This window comes from Schistocerca americana, chromosome X (genome assembly GCF_021461395.2).
Source record: "Schistocerca americana isolate TAMUIC-IGC-003095 chromosome X, iqSchAmer2.1, whole genome shotgun sequence".
NCBI lineage: Eukaryota > Metazoa > Arthropoda > Insecta > Orthoptera > Acrididae > Schistocerca > Schistocerca americana.
In genome coordinates, this window is record NC_060130.1 from 698,975,045 (window position 1) to 698,990,481 (window position 15,437).

A 15,437-nucleotide genomic window follows, 5' to 3' on the forward strand; every position below is an offset into this window, starting at 1 on the left:
AAGCCTTCCTGAAATCCATAAATACGGAATCAATCAGAAATCCATTGTCAACAACATTCAACACTTCATGCGAATAAAGAGCTAGTTGTGTTTCACAAGAACGATGTTTTCTAAATCCATGTTGACTGTGTGTCAATAGACTGTTTCCTTCGATGTAATTCATAATGTTCGAACACAATATGTGTTCCAGAATCCTGCTGCATATCGACGTTAATAATATGGGCCTGTAATTTAGTGGATTACTCCTACTACCTTTCTTGAATATTGATGTGACCTGTGCAACTTTCCAGTCTTCGGGTACGGATCTTTCGTCCGTTGTATATGATTGCTAACTATAGAGCTGTTCCATCAGCATACTCTGAAAGCAACCTAATTGGTGTACAGCCTGGACTAGAAGACTTGCTTTTATTAAGTGATTTAAGTTGCTTCTCTACTCCGAGTACATTTACTTCTACGGTACTCATGTTGGCAGCTGTTCTTGATTCGAATTGTGGAATATTTACTTCGTCTTCTTTTTTGAAGGCATTACGGAAGGTTGTGTTTAGTAACTCTGCTTTGGCAGCACTGTCTTCGATAGTATCTCCATTGCGATCGCGCAGAGAAGTCATTGATTATGTCTTGCGTCTACCATACTTCACATACGACCAGAATCTCTTTGGCTTTTCTGCCAGGTATCGAGACAAAGTTTCGTTTTAGAAACTATTATAAGCATCTCGTATTGAAGTCCGGGCTAAATTTCGAGCTTCTGTAAAATATCGCCAGTCCTGGGGATTTTGCGTCTGCTTAAATTTGGCATGTTTGTTTAGTTGTTTCTACAATAGTGTTCTGACCCCTTTCGTGTACCAAGGGGGATGAGATCCGTCGTTTGTTAATTTGTTTGGTATATATCTCTCAATTGCTGCCGATACTATTTCTTTGAAATCAAACCACATCTGGTCTACACTTACATTGTTAATTTGGAAGGAGTGGCGCCAATTGAATTTTTATCTGCTTTCTTGAATAGGTATATTTTTCGCTTATTTTTGGAGGATTTGCGTGTTACAGTATTCAATCTCGCTACGACAACCCTGCATTTACTAATCCTTGTATTCGTTTTGATGCTCGTTATTAACTGAGGATTATTCGTTGCTAAGAGGTCAAGTGTGTTTCCATCACCGTTTACTATTCACGTGGGCTCATGAACTAACTGTTCAAAATAATTTTGAGAGGATGCGTTTAGCACAATTTTAGATGATGTTTTATGCGTACCTCCGGAATGAAACATGGGTTTTCGTCAACATATCGAGGGTAAATTAAAGTCACCACCAACTATAATCGTATGAGTCAGGTTCGTGTTTAAATAAAACTCAAGTTTTCTTTGAACCTTTCAGTAATTGTATTATCTGAATTAGGAGATAGATAAAAGGATCGGATTATTATTTTATTGAGGTTGTTTTCCTATTACGTACATGCACTGATAAAGCAGCTGCATTTTGGCTAGTAGTGTGGGAGGGGGGGGGGGGGGTGACGAGGAGTGGTACGCATTACTTACAAAAATAGCCGCTCCTCATTTAGACCTGTCTTCACTAATTACGCACTGGACTCGCATTCGGGAGGACGACGGTTCAATCCCGTCTCCGGCCATCCTGATTTAGGTTTTCCGTGATTTCCCTAAATCACTTCAGGTAAATGCCGGGATGGTTCCTTTGAAAGGGCACGGCCGATTTCCTTCCCCATCCTTCCCTTCCCCGAGCTTGCGCTCCGTCTCTAATGACCTCGTTGTCGACGGGACGTTAAACACTAATCTCCTCCTCCTCCACTAATTACGTAACCACATAGATCAGTATGATACGATGTTGCACTGCCTGTCTTATTCCGAATTACGATGCAATGTGATTTTATTACACGTTCTTTTCAAGTAGCCTATGGATAGCAACCTTCTGCTACACATTGATCTTCCCGAAGATAAAAATCGTCCAGTATGGGAACCATCTTAGCGCTGAAGTTTCTGTCTTCCTTAACTCGTGTAGTTCGTCTGTAGTTGTGTATCTGCAGCGGAGGAGGTTTACTTGAAGAGGCTGCACACCACTATAAGAATGGTGGTCGTCTGACTCATCAGACAGGAGTAAAGTCACATGGTCTGACGGTTTTATAATCTGACACACAAAGTTCAATCACCACACCGCACGGTGGTCGCTGAACCACGTAAAAAGCTTACGATGGCAGAGGGCTTGCAATGCCCCCCAGTCCCCAGCTGAGGAACTCTGGTTTGGCCAAATCCGTGTCCAGGCAACGGAAACTGAGCTTTCTTAGGCGCTCGCCTCTTTCCAAGACCCAGAAGGCGCATGTGGTATATCACGGACTCGACAGGCGTCTCCCTCCACCGTTTCATTCGTTAGTTACAAACACATACTGACGCAACAGATGTGGTATTATGTTTTGCCGATGTCTCATCAGGAACGCTCTCAACGAGCTCGATGTTAGCACTACCCAACGGTCCATCTGTACAGCTTAGAGTTTTTAACGATGCTTCTACTGACTGGTACGATTTATGTTCTCCGGAAAGCCGAAAGCAAAGTTACTGCACAGCACAGCGAGGCTGAGAACCACACAGCCAGTTAATCCTGATACAAGTAAGGTACAACGTGTGTCCTAAAGGTTCCTTAGCACGTCAGAAATAGTCCACTTCTCGTGACATGTAACGTTCCACCAGTGCTCGCTGAAGCACTGTTCATGATTATAGCGGTCTGGTGCACAGTTCACACTCCAGCTCCAGCTCCGGAAACTCGTATTCGGCAAGTTCGTATCTAGTTCCGGCTAAGTTCCATTATGTTCTAACCATCTGGCATGATGTAGGAGGTAATGAATAGCTTTCGCAATGGTAAGTAGTAAAGCGAACGGCATGTTCTCTTCCTTCTACAAGTAAATGAAACCATACAAATATGATCATAAGTATATAAATAGCCTGCTGAAATAGTTTATGCAAGAATACACGAATAACTTAGAACTACTTAATTTTTTTAAACTTCCCAAAATTCCAACGGCAGAATTCAGCACAATTTCTGTCTCTGTACGCAACTTCCTATGTCGCTCTTCTCAGTAGTTTTTGACGTTCGTTTATGAGAGTATAAATGTTGCTAATGCAAGCAACTGAGTCGACTTATTTTTAATTATTTTCTGTATACGTCAATACTTCAAGTTTCTTCCATCACTACAAATAATAACCAGTCAGTGAGGTTTAGTGGACGTATTACCTGAGTGGTATATAGCAGCATGAAGAAGGAATACGTCCAGTTTACGGTCAGTGAAGCCCCGCGTAAAGTGGTAGAAAACCACTGATAAAAGGAATGAAATTCTTGATGAAACAGTTTTCATTATAACTTTGTTTGTTGGCAACTAATGCTTGTTCAAACTACTTTCTCTAACGGAATACGTGGCTTGTATCTAATGTACATATCGTTGAATAGCAATTTCAGAAGAAATATATGCTAGGTAGTGTACAATTATCGAGAAAATTGTTAAAAAAATGAACAACCACTATTGAATCTGTACTCCTAGGTTAGGAAACAAACTACTCAGTTCTTCAAAATGTTGTACAGCATTTTAAAGTCCTAAGCACATACCTTGTCGGGCTGTGCAGATATACGCGACATTATTTTGAATATATACTTTATCACAGGATATCGGCTTGAAGCTGCATTCTCGTCAGATTCATATCTATAGCTGTCGATACTATATACCTGTTTCAGTTTTATGCAAGCTCACCGGAACTGTGCAACGAACACCTATCAGTTGTACTTATACAGCCACAAAACATTCGAGACATGTTCTTATGAAGTTTTCAACATGCTCCAGTCGGTGTGAAACGCCCTGTGTACGACGAGGGTGCTGTGTCCCTTCTCAGCTCTTGAGGAGGTGAGGACGAGTGGGTCAGCGAAGTTTATGCGATCTCGCGCACAGCTGCGCGCGGTTCCTGCTCTCGTGTCGGCCACAGAGGCGGGTAATTTCCGCGGAGATAAGCAGCTGAATGGCTGGCATTGTGGCCGCTATCTACTGCCGCCGTCAGTACGTCACACCACCGGAGGCGCAAACAAAGCAGCTCATTCGGTGTCGTACGCTACTCCCTTCACCAGGTGCGAATATTTCTTCTTCGAATCGCTGCCCGTCGATTATCTCAACTCCATGGCTATTCCATGTGAACTAGATACCACCATGGTCCAGTCTCTCCATTCCACAACTGCACTGGGTTTCGGTGCCCTTTCTTTAATGTAACATTCACTGCATGTTTCATTACGACCGTGTGTCCAGCATTGCGCAGGGACCAATACGGCGGAGACAAGCTCCCTCGAACTTTGGAAACTAGCGTATTGAATTTATTCGAACTGGAAGAGTCAGCTGTCTTGAGAAAAAGTCCGAGAAAACGACTGTGCCATTTCCCACTCCAAATTTGTGAGCACAAATTCAGACAGAAACCCTGAAAAGTAACAATAGTACGTCGACTGGCAAGTTCAGATATAATGGTTCCTGTCAACAAAACCGGTTGTAAAACTGTAATAGACACACTAGCGGAGTGCACTCTTTCATTTTTCTGCAAGAAGTAACAGCATGATCTTTCGTTGGTTGTTAGTTTTCTGAAAACAGATTGCAGTATGTTGTTCATATACCTGTTAGAAGTTTTCGTTTGGTAGAAAAAGTGGAAAAAGACAGGTCCAAAACTTGGTGTTGAAATAATTTCATACCACAGTCCTGTATTCATATGACGCAAAGGCTTGTGATGTAACTATCAAGGGGCTCCAGCGTCGAATGTTCTGCGAGTTCATGCACCTCAATTAATGCAGCCATGCTTCGTTAGAGAAAACAGCTCTTCAGGATCACCCCCTCAAACACGCACAGACTGCAATATCCAGTTGCAGTACCAATGACGAGGAGCAGTATCTCAACTGGTCAAGGTGCACTACCGTCATTTTGTAAGGTTGCAGGTTTTGTTCACAACCCTGTGAGCAGAAACTATTAAAACACCAGGCTGAAGTGCAAAAATGATAAACGATTTTCTCGTGCTTTTTTCCATCGCCGCTCCTAACTTGTCTAGTATATTTCAGGCTAAAGCCGCTATTCCAACTGACACAGTCTGAGAAACGGCCGTAGTGAATACAACCATCGGTGTCTGCTTTCCCTGTATTGGTTCCCGCGGAACGCCTGGCACAGGGCTTTAACCTTACTTGGAACACTACGTTCTATCACAGGTTTACAAAAGGTAAGGAAGTCAAGAAAACAGTGATGAATAAAAATGTATCTATAGGACGTAGGACACAGCACAACAACAATATACGAAAACGCAGTAAGAAACCAAAAAAATTCTGACTTCCACCATGTGTGAAGTGTAAAAAATTCACCGACGGAAAAAAATCGCAACAGCAAGGAGTTGAGCAACATAAACGAAAGTTGGTAGGTGTGTTTCTACATCTGAAAGATGGTGTCTATTCAAAATTCGCCCCACTCACGTAAGTGTGCTACTAGTTACGCCACTATGAGGATGCAAATAACGTTTGATTTAAATACATACTGCAACGGTTGTGAGAATTCGTTACCTTTGAGATTGGACGTGGTGAGTTGATGCTAGTCAAGAATGCCTTTAAGGTGACAAAGACGCCAATATCAACACCTCACTGAGATTGAACGAGGTCGGATAACAGGGTTACGAGAATCTGGATGTTCGTTCTACGACTGTGCAGAAAGACCTGGCAAGAATGTATCCACTGTACATGATTGCTGGTAGTGGTGGTCACGAGAATGTTCGGTCCCAAGAAGATCGGACTCCGCACGGCTACGTGGCACTACGGGGAAGGACGACTGTAGTGCCCGGCGTATGAATCTGATGCATCGTACCTCATCTGCAGCAGCAATTTGAGAAGCAGTTTGCACCGCAGTGATATAACGAACTGTTACAAATCGGTTACTTCAAGGATAGCTCAGAACAAGACGCCCTTTAGCATGCATTCCACTGACCCTAAACCACCACCAACTGCAGCTTCCGTGGTGTCAAGCGAGAGCTCATGGGAGGGCAGGGTGGAGGTTTTTGTGTTTTCTGATGAAAGTTGGTTCTGCCTCGGCGCTAGTGATAGCCATTCGGTGGTTAGGAGACCAGTTGAGGACCTGAACTCGACCTGTCTGCAGCCTAGACGCACTGGATGTACAGCTGGAGCCATGGTCTACGGTGCGATTACGTATAACAGTAGGAGCACCGACGTGGTTCTTCCACGCATCCAGACTGCAAAATTGCACATCAGTCTGGTGATTCCATCTGTTGTGCTATCATGCCTGGGGTGTTTTCCAATAGGATAACAGTCTCCCACATACCGCTGTTGTAACCCAACATGCTCTACAGAGTGTCAACATGTTGCCTTGCCCTGTTCGATCACCGGATTTGTCTCCAATCGGGCGCATATGTTACATGATCGGATGACAATTCCAGTGTTATCTGCAAACAGCGTTATCAGTCTCTGTATTGACCTTTCAACAGGCATGGAACTCCATCCCACAGATTGACATCCGGCACCCTCACAACATAATAAATGCATGTTTACATGCTTGCATTCAACATACTGGCGGTTACACCTATTTTTAATGTACCAGCTTTTCACATTTGCAATGGACTATTCACACTTATATTAACCTGTGATCTTGCTATGTTAATCACTTAAATATGTTACCTTGAATAATTTATTCCCACAATTCATTAGACTACATTAATTACTTTTTGCCAACGGCCTTGCCGCAGTGGTAACACCGGTTCCCGTCAGATCACCGAAGTTAAGCGCTGTCGGGCTGGGATAGCACTTGGATGGGTGACCATCCGGTCTGCCGAGTGCTGTTGGCAAGCGGGGTGCACTCAGCCCTTGTGAGGCAAACTGAGGAGCTACTTGATTGAGAAGTAGCGGCTTCGGTATTGGAAACTGACATACGGCCGGGAGAGCGGTGTGCTGACCACATGCCCCTCCATATCCGCATCCAGTGACGCCTATCGGCTGAGGATGACACGGCGGCCGGTCGGTACCTATGGACCTTCATGGTCTGTTCGGGAGGGGGGTTAATTACTTTTTGTGTTGTGACTTTTTCCGTTACTGAGCATGTGCCAACTTGGTATACTACGAAACAGAGTGTGGTTATTCCGAGCAATAATATAGCTCATCTATGATGGGTTATGCTGTTGATGAGGATGCTCTAGAATTGTGTATGAGATCAAACACAGTTGTTATGTCAAGGTACTGTCGGAGCATTAATGTAATAGGAGGCTAAAGAAATAACTCATATTCCAAAGCAACACATACTATATTAAATTCAAATCAGGAGAGCAATGTGACTACTCTAGTCTCTGAAATCTTTGCTGAGTCCCATAGAGAATAACTCACAGGTGGCTCTACCAGCTTAGCCATTATTTGTCCGAATGTTATACAACGTTCCATTAGCATATGGACATACATTAATACCTGCTACTTAGCTAAAGGAGGGCTATGCACATATGGATATGTGAGGACCCACACATAATTCTGACGATGTAAATTACGTGGATACTATATTAAATCATAGGCAAGTACGTTACATGCTGCGTTGTTAGTCTTGGGTGTGTTTCAATAATAGCTGCAGGGGCTGTTTCCTATTAAGGTCGGCAGTGACTCGTAGGCACATGCTTGTGCTCGTGGCCATACCGTCTGGGTCGGCGGGCGATTAGGAGAGCCTTGCACTCCTACGGAGCACACGGCCGCAGGCACCTAATGACCAGTCTCCACACAAGGCAACGCAGCGCAATGGGTAGCACCTGTGGTATAGGAAAGTCGGTCTGGAGATGTTTACAGTCTATTTGGTGTTGAGCAGTGCCTTCTGATAAACTATACAAAAAATATAAGGTAGGTGTGACTAGAAGAATGAGTGAGTGCAGCGAGGTCCCAAAACCCCGAGCTCATCATAAGAGAGCACAGGGTGGGATCGAGCGACTTTGTACATCAAGCAGGTCTACATGACAAGTAGCTTAAGAACAACTTTCTCTAGCGGACAATACGCCTCACACAAGTACACTACGGCAAATGACGTCTCACTATTCTGTGTCAGGGGTGCATTGGTAGTTAACAACTGTTTTTCCCTCTGATGCACTCGCAGCAAGATATAATCGTTATTTCACTATTGGTTCGAAGTGTTCCATACTTTCGATTACAATTGAAGACAATCATCTTGCTCGGCTTGGAAGCTCATATTCACATTATATCAGTGTTTCGGAATTAAATTTGAGTTTTTAAATTTCAGATTCTGCATAACGCAATTTATTTCTTTTCCTATTTACCTAAACATGTTTCGACACCTACGAGTCGTCTGCTGTGGGTCTCTGTTCATTTCTGTAGTAATATTAAATAACTTTTATGGAATTTTTTTCTATGTTCATGTACATTTTTATTTTGTTTCGGTAGCTCATATAAATTACATTAATTGTGAAAGATTTTTGTTCAGGTTTGGATGTTTTTATACATTTTTATCGTTTGATCATGTCATCTACGAAGTAGTCGGAAGAATTTAATTAAATAGTTATTAATTTAGAAATACCTTTTCGAGATTAGTAGCTGTATATGCCCTGTACGCTCTTTTTTCTTCCTATTTTGTATCTTTGGTGTGTTTCCCTTTTCTTTTGTAATTACATACGTTGTTTTCACACGATTTTTTTCGCAAAAACGAGATTTGAAAAATCCTCTTATTGCCATACTTTTCGGGAAATGCTATGTTATTGTCACCGCCCACATGTTCATCACTTTGTTTCTGTTCATTGTAGTTTTGGATGAGCAACCGAACCAAAATAAAAAATGTACACGTATATAGGAAAACATCCATGAACTTTGTTTAATATTACTACAGAAATGAACAGAGACCTCCAGCAGATGACTTGCAGGTGTCGAAACATGTTTAGGTAAATAGGAAAAGAAATACATTGTGTTTCGCAGGATGTGGAGTTTAAAACACAAATGTAATTCCTAAACACTGACATAACGTGAACAGGAGCTTCCAAGCTCAGCAAGATGATTACCTTCGAGTGTTGTGCAATTATCTACATGTACTTCACACTCCGCAAGCCACCTCGAGGTGTGAGGCGAAGGGTACTGTCCGTACCACTAACTGAGCCCTCCAACTCAGTTCCAGCAAGTGGGAAGAACGACTATCGCTAAGCCTCTGTATTGGCTCTAATTTCCGAGAATTTTCTCCTCGAAGTTATTATGCGAGACGCATGTGAGACGAAGTAATATGTTATCCGACTCTCTGTGACGCACAACGCCTCTCTTGTAACGTCTGCCAATGGAGTTTGTTGAGCATCTCCATAACGCTCTAGCACCGGGTAAACGATCCCGTGACGAAACGCACCACTCTTCCTTGGATCTTCTCCATCTCTTCTATCAGTCTTACATGGTAGGGATCCGAGAAACGTAAACAATGCACAAGAGTTGGTCGAACAAGCCCCTTATAACCCACTTCCTTCGTGGATAAGTTACATTTCCTTAAGGTTCTTCCTATGAATCTGACTCTGGCACCTACTTTTCCCACTGTTCATTTCACTTAAGGTCGCTCTGGATAGTTACTTCTCGAAGTTTTACTGTAGATACTGTTTCCAGCGATTTGTCATAAATAGTGTAGATGTACAGTAGTGAATAAAGTCTTGCCGGTGCATGATTTTGTGCACGAACTGACCTCTCGATTATGTTTCATAAAGGTTCGATGCGATTAACGTCGGGCGATCTGGGTGGCCATATCATTCAATCGAATGGTCCAGAGCGTTCTTCAAACCATTCGCGGTAAATAGCGGCCCGGTGACATGGCACATTGACAGCCATAAAAATTGCATCGTTTTTTTTTTGGGAATATGAAGTCTATGAAAGGCTTCAAATAGTCTCCAAGCAGCCAAACATAACCATTTCCGGCCAATGATCGGTTCAGTTGAACCAGAGGACCCAGTCCATTCATGTAAACACAGTCCACATTATTATGGAGCCACCACCAGCTTGCACAGTGCCTTGTTGACAACCTTGGTTCATTGCTTCGTAGTGTGTGTGCCACACTCCAAGTCTACAATCAGCTCTTACCAAGTGAAATCAGAACTCATCTGATCAGGCCACCGTTTTCCAGTCGTCTAGGGTCATACCGACATGGTTACGAGCCCAGGAGAAACTCTGAGGGCGATGTCGTACTGTTACTCGCGTCAGTCGTCTGCAGCCATAGCCTATTAACGCCAAACGCACTGCCCACGGATACGTTCGTCGTACGTCCCACATTTATTTCTGCGGTTATTTTACGCAGTGTTGCTTGTCTGTTACCACTGATAACTCTACCCAAACGCCGCTGCTCACGGTCGTTAAATGAAGACCTGAGGCCACAGTGTTGTCACTGGTGAGAGGTCATGACTGAAATTTGGTACTCTCGGCACACTGTTGACATTGAGGATCTCGGAGTATTGAATGACACCTGTTCACATGAAACACCTGAGCGTAAATGGCAGCCCCGCCAATGCACTACCCTTTTATACCTTGTGTAAGCGATACTACAGCCATCTGTATATTTGTATATCACTATCGCGTGACTTGTCACGGCAGTGTATTTTATATACATGCACGTGAAAGAGAGAGAGAGAGAGAGAGAGAGAGAGACCGGCGGGGGGGGGGGGGGGGGGGGGGGGGGGGGGGGGAAAGAGTGGTTTCGGTGTTCCTTTAATAAGCAAATCTTCAGTAGAGAGTGCAATCCGTAGATGAACATCAATCTTGACTGACGAATTACGGAAGTAATTACAGTTCACAAGTATAAATAACTTCATTTCCATACACCTACCCACTTACAAATTGACGTGATCGACGTCAAGGAATGTGGGTCGATCCAAAACAACATGGCACCTTTCATACAAATATTTATCTCAACCAGAAAAGCTGAAATGTTGACAGAGGGGGTACAGTCGATACCTCCAGTGTAAAACGGCTAAACGAGAAGGTTGCATTAGAAATCATTGAAAGGTAACTTGTTTGGACTGTTTAATTGATTGAGAATGTTAGCAAAATTTAGTATACTAATAACATTTATATTCCCAAACCAGACATAAATTATACTACACAAGCTATAGATTGAATACCTTAAACAACTAACAGGTGATTTAATACTCCACTGGGTGGCTCCTGGTTGGCAAAGACAGTTTAACTAGGTGATCAGTGAGTCACGTGTTGTGGCCCTAAAAATGTGGATAATGCAAGCTGAACTGATCTGACGCTGAGCAGACTTTGATTGATCAAATCTACTGGATTTTCTGTACATAGGTGCAGCTGAGAGCAAGTGGCGATTGACATCAGTACACCCTGACAATGCCGGAGTGGCAGTACGTTGCCCGGTTAATTCCGTGCGGCGACATGCCGTGCAGCTGGCGCGATGTGTGCGTCGGAGGAGGTGAGACTTGTAGGCGGAACCTGTGAATCGACCACGGCCACAAAAGAAATGCAAAAATCTCATGGTCTAGCGATCAGGCAGACGGATCGCAATTTACTCTCTACCAGAGCCCTAAAATCACGGTAGATTTTAGTGTGTGACATACCTGTTCCCTCGACGTACCAAGGACCACTTTGGCTGGCTTATATGACAGAGTGCTAAAGGATACCAAACGTAAAGACTGGTAAACCAAACACGAATAAGTGTGCCCTCGGCAAACGAGTAATCCGAGGGGTTTGAAGTCACACTGTCGGTACAGTAAGAACTTTACCACAGGCTTCCCCTGTCTAAACTGCTCGGAAGTGAAGTCAGTCTCAGGACAGGTCCCAAGTACCAACCACTCCCGCCAGAGCTTTGACCAGCAGTCCATTACCAGACCAAAATCCCACGCCCCCGTGCTTCACACCACTGCAAAAAAACTGTTTTCCCGCAAAGTGCATGAGTGATACCGTCTTCGCCAGCCGCTGTGGCCGAGCGGTTCTAGGCGCTTCAGTCAGGAACTGAGCTGCTGCTATGGACACAGGTTCGAAACCTGCCTCAGGCATGGATGTGTGTGATGTCCTTAGGTTAGTTAGGTTTAAGTAGTTCTAAGTCAAGGGGACTGATGACCTCAGATGTAAAGTCCCATCGTGCTTACAGCCATTTCAACCATTTGACACCTCCTTCACCCCATCTTGAGACAATCACAAGGCTTTAGAGGCGCTAAATCTCCCCTCCCGCATGACAGCATAAACTCATGTCCTACCAAGGCAAGACGTAAGAAACCGGCATCTCTAAAAAAAAAAAAAAAAAAAAAAAACCGCCAGTTACTGGCTTCTTTAAGTTTTCACAGGGGGAAGAGATGATTTTCTTCAAATTCATGTTGCTTCCCATGACAACAAGCAAACAGATACAATTTGAAAGATCTTTATCTAAATCGCCTGTGCCTTGGAGCTCATTAGTACTAGCTATGAGGTGTAATAAAGATTCTATCTCTAAACGTTTCTCAGATGCCGGAGATTTCTTATACAACAGAGGTGGTGGAGTGAAGTGATTTGTACACTGGCCTACTTGCACTACTGGTGAACACAAAAACAAGTCAATTTTTAATATGTGTGGCTCTGCACACAATGTCTGGTTTACGACTCCACTGGGCAGACGCGTTCCTTTAGACCAGTGCTCCAGCCCAGGCTTCTGCTGGCGACACAGCAGGTATGGTGGCATTGTTCTGCTGGAGCCCTGTCTAGATGAGGGGCTGCCCTGTCTGCCTGTATGGCTGTGGGACTGTTCGGCAAGATTTACTAAGGGATGGGCTCACCAACAGTTGCTTTCAACTCCCAACAAGCTGTTTCTATGAGCCAAGATTCATATAAATACCTCATACTTTTAGCACCCTATCAAGCTCCATTAATGTCTGCTCAGGTCGTTAACTTTCTGAAGTCTCGCTCAAGGTGCGTTAGGTTGTAATAAAATGTTTAATAATTTTCCATATGCGAAAAATAGGTGAGAGTATCTTGTCCTCGCTCATTATAACAGCAGATTTTCTGCTGTCATCTATAGCTCTTGTCAGAAACTGTAGAATATGCACTAGGATGTCTGTCCTATGACGCAGTTGGTGAGATTAACCCATTACCCACCTATCGTGGGACTGGACGCTCACTTTGTATTACTGTTATGGTGGAACTCGTTGCCATTGGACTCTGGAACAATCAAAGAGCATCATGTGGAGTCAACAATCGCATTGCATTTTCTGGCTGCGTAAGTGGTGTGTATGAGTGATGAATACACACCACTGAAAAACTGTTAAATTTCTGATTGCGTGTTCAGCGATAACGAGAGAAAGTACCAAAAGATATACTGTAGCGGTGGCGCGGTTCCAGACTGAAGCGCCTAGAACCGCTCGGCCACTCCGGCCGGCCTGGAAGCAAGGCTTGAGAAAAATCAAGAGACGTTCATAGCATTTGTCGACATACAAAAATCGTTCGACAATGTAATATGGTGAAAAATCTTCGGAATTCTCAGGTTAATAGCCCTAAGCTACAGGGACAGAGGGGTTAAATATAATACGTACAAGGACCAAGAGAGATAAGTAGGAACAGAGGACCCAATGCGAAATGCTCAGATTTGAAATGGGATTAGGCAGGGATATGTTCTTTCGTCCCTACTGTTCATCGAAGAAGTATTGACGGAAATAAGAAAAAAGTTTCAGAAGACGGGGTTAAAATTCAGGGGGAAAGGATAGCAGAGATAAGGTCCTCAGTGAAAGCGAGGAAGAATTGCAGGAGCTGTTGAATGGAACGAACAGTCTAGTTACACACTATTAATTCAGAGTAAACCGAAGAAGGATGGAAGTAATGAAGATCAGCAGAAATGTGAAACTTCCTGGCAGATTAAAACTGTTTGCTGGACCGAGACTCGAACTCAGGACCTTTGTCTTTCACGGGCAAGTGCTCTACCATCTGAGATACCCAAGCACGACTCAGAAATGTGATCAGCGATGATCTTAACGTCGAAACAGGGGACCACAAAGTAAGCAAATTGATGGAGTTCTGCTACCTTGCAAGCAAAATAAGAATCGATTAGTAGAGGAACATATAGAAGACTCTGATAGAAAGAAGGATCACAATAATAAAACATGTGTTAGGGTACCAAGGAATAACTTGCATAGTACTTGAGCAAGACGTAGAAAGGTAAAAACTAGACGGGGAGACAGAGATTGGAATATATCCTACAAACATGTGAGCGTATTGAGTGCAACTATTACTTTGAGAGGAGGGGAATTCATAGCGGGCTGCATCAAACCGTTGATTACCACAAAAAAAGATATGTGTCTATCATCCATTATAGGCCTTAGTTAGAGACACTGATATTACGCGTCTTGCTCATCCTTTTTTCGAGTGTCTCGCCAATGGCCAGTACAAAATTCAAGTGGTCATGTGCAAATATAAATAACCAGGTAAATGTCAGTATATGTGTCACACTGTTCGAAGACGACTTAGATGTACAAAAGGAGATCACATCATAAAAAATTATTGTCAAATTCAGAAAACAAATCCATATGCTCATCACTTTAAAATGTTCGAATGTGTGTATTCCTAAGAGGCCAAAATGCTAAGGTCATCGGTCCCTAGTCATACACACTACTTAATCTAACTTATGCTAAGAACAACACAGACACCAATGCCCGAGGGAGGACTCGAACCTCCGGCCGGAGGGGCCACGCAATCCATGACATGGCGCCTCAAACCGGGCGGCCACTCCGCGCAGCGATCATCACTTTGTGTAAGTGAAATTATGTCTGTTGACTCACAGTATCCAAACATGTAATATCATGCAAGTAAATACGCGTAATGTCTAACTTAGTCTGATTACACAATCGCTGAGCAATCATTGGTATAAGTTAACATCAAGAGATATCCATACGGTACACTGTAAGGTGGAACGTCTATATAAGTCAGTCTTTGAAGAAGGCAGATTGCTTTTCATTGGATGAAGACGAAGGAAGCGTAACTTATCCACTGAAGAGGTTACATGCTAAATATTTGCTCTGCTTATTTTTAACAACCGCACATCAGTTCGGGACCCTTACCAACTTGGAATGATGAATCATGTAGAGAAGATTAGAATGAGATCACCGCCATTCGTAACTCGTGTGATCGAAATAATATCGCAGAACTTCTCAACAATTTCAAGAGGGAGGCACTACGGTGAGGAGACTTAATTTTGTGGAACCGCACGTTTCAAGAAGAATTACGAGACACATTTCCTCCCACATACCTGTCAAATAGTGATCATGATGGTAAAATTGAAGAAATATTGGTATACCCATTGAATTAACCCCAATCTTTCTTCCCATGTGCCTTCAGCTAACGGAACAGGGGAAAGATAAATTTATTTTGACACGCCCTTTATTTTGTACAACATATCATATGATGGCTTGCTGAGTACTAATAGAGACACAGTAACTGCTTAAGATAATTAAT

At 43.3% G+C, this 15,437-nt stretch overlaps 1 pseudogene; it reads left to right on the top strand.

The window, feature by feature from the left end:
• Window positions 1-6,738: 6,738 nt before the first annotated feature.
• Window positions 6,739-6,856, top strand: LOC124557247 (annotated as a pseudogene).
• Window positions 6,857-15,437: the final 8,581 nt, after the last annotated feature.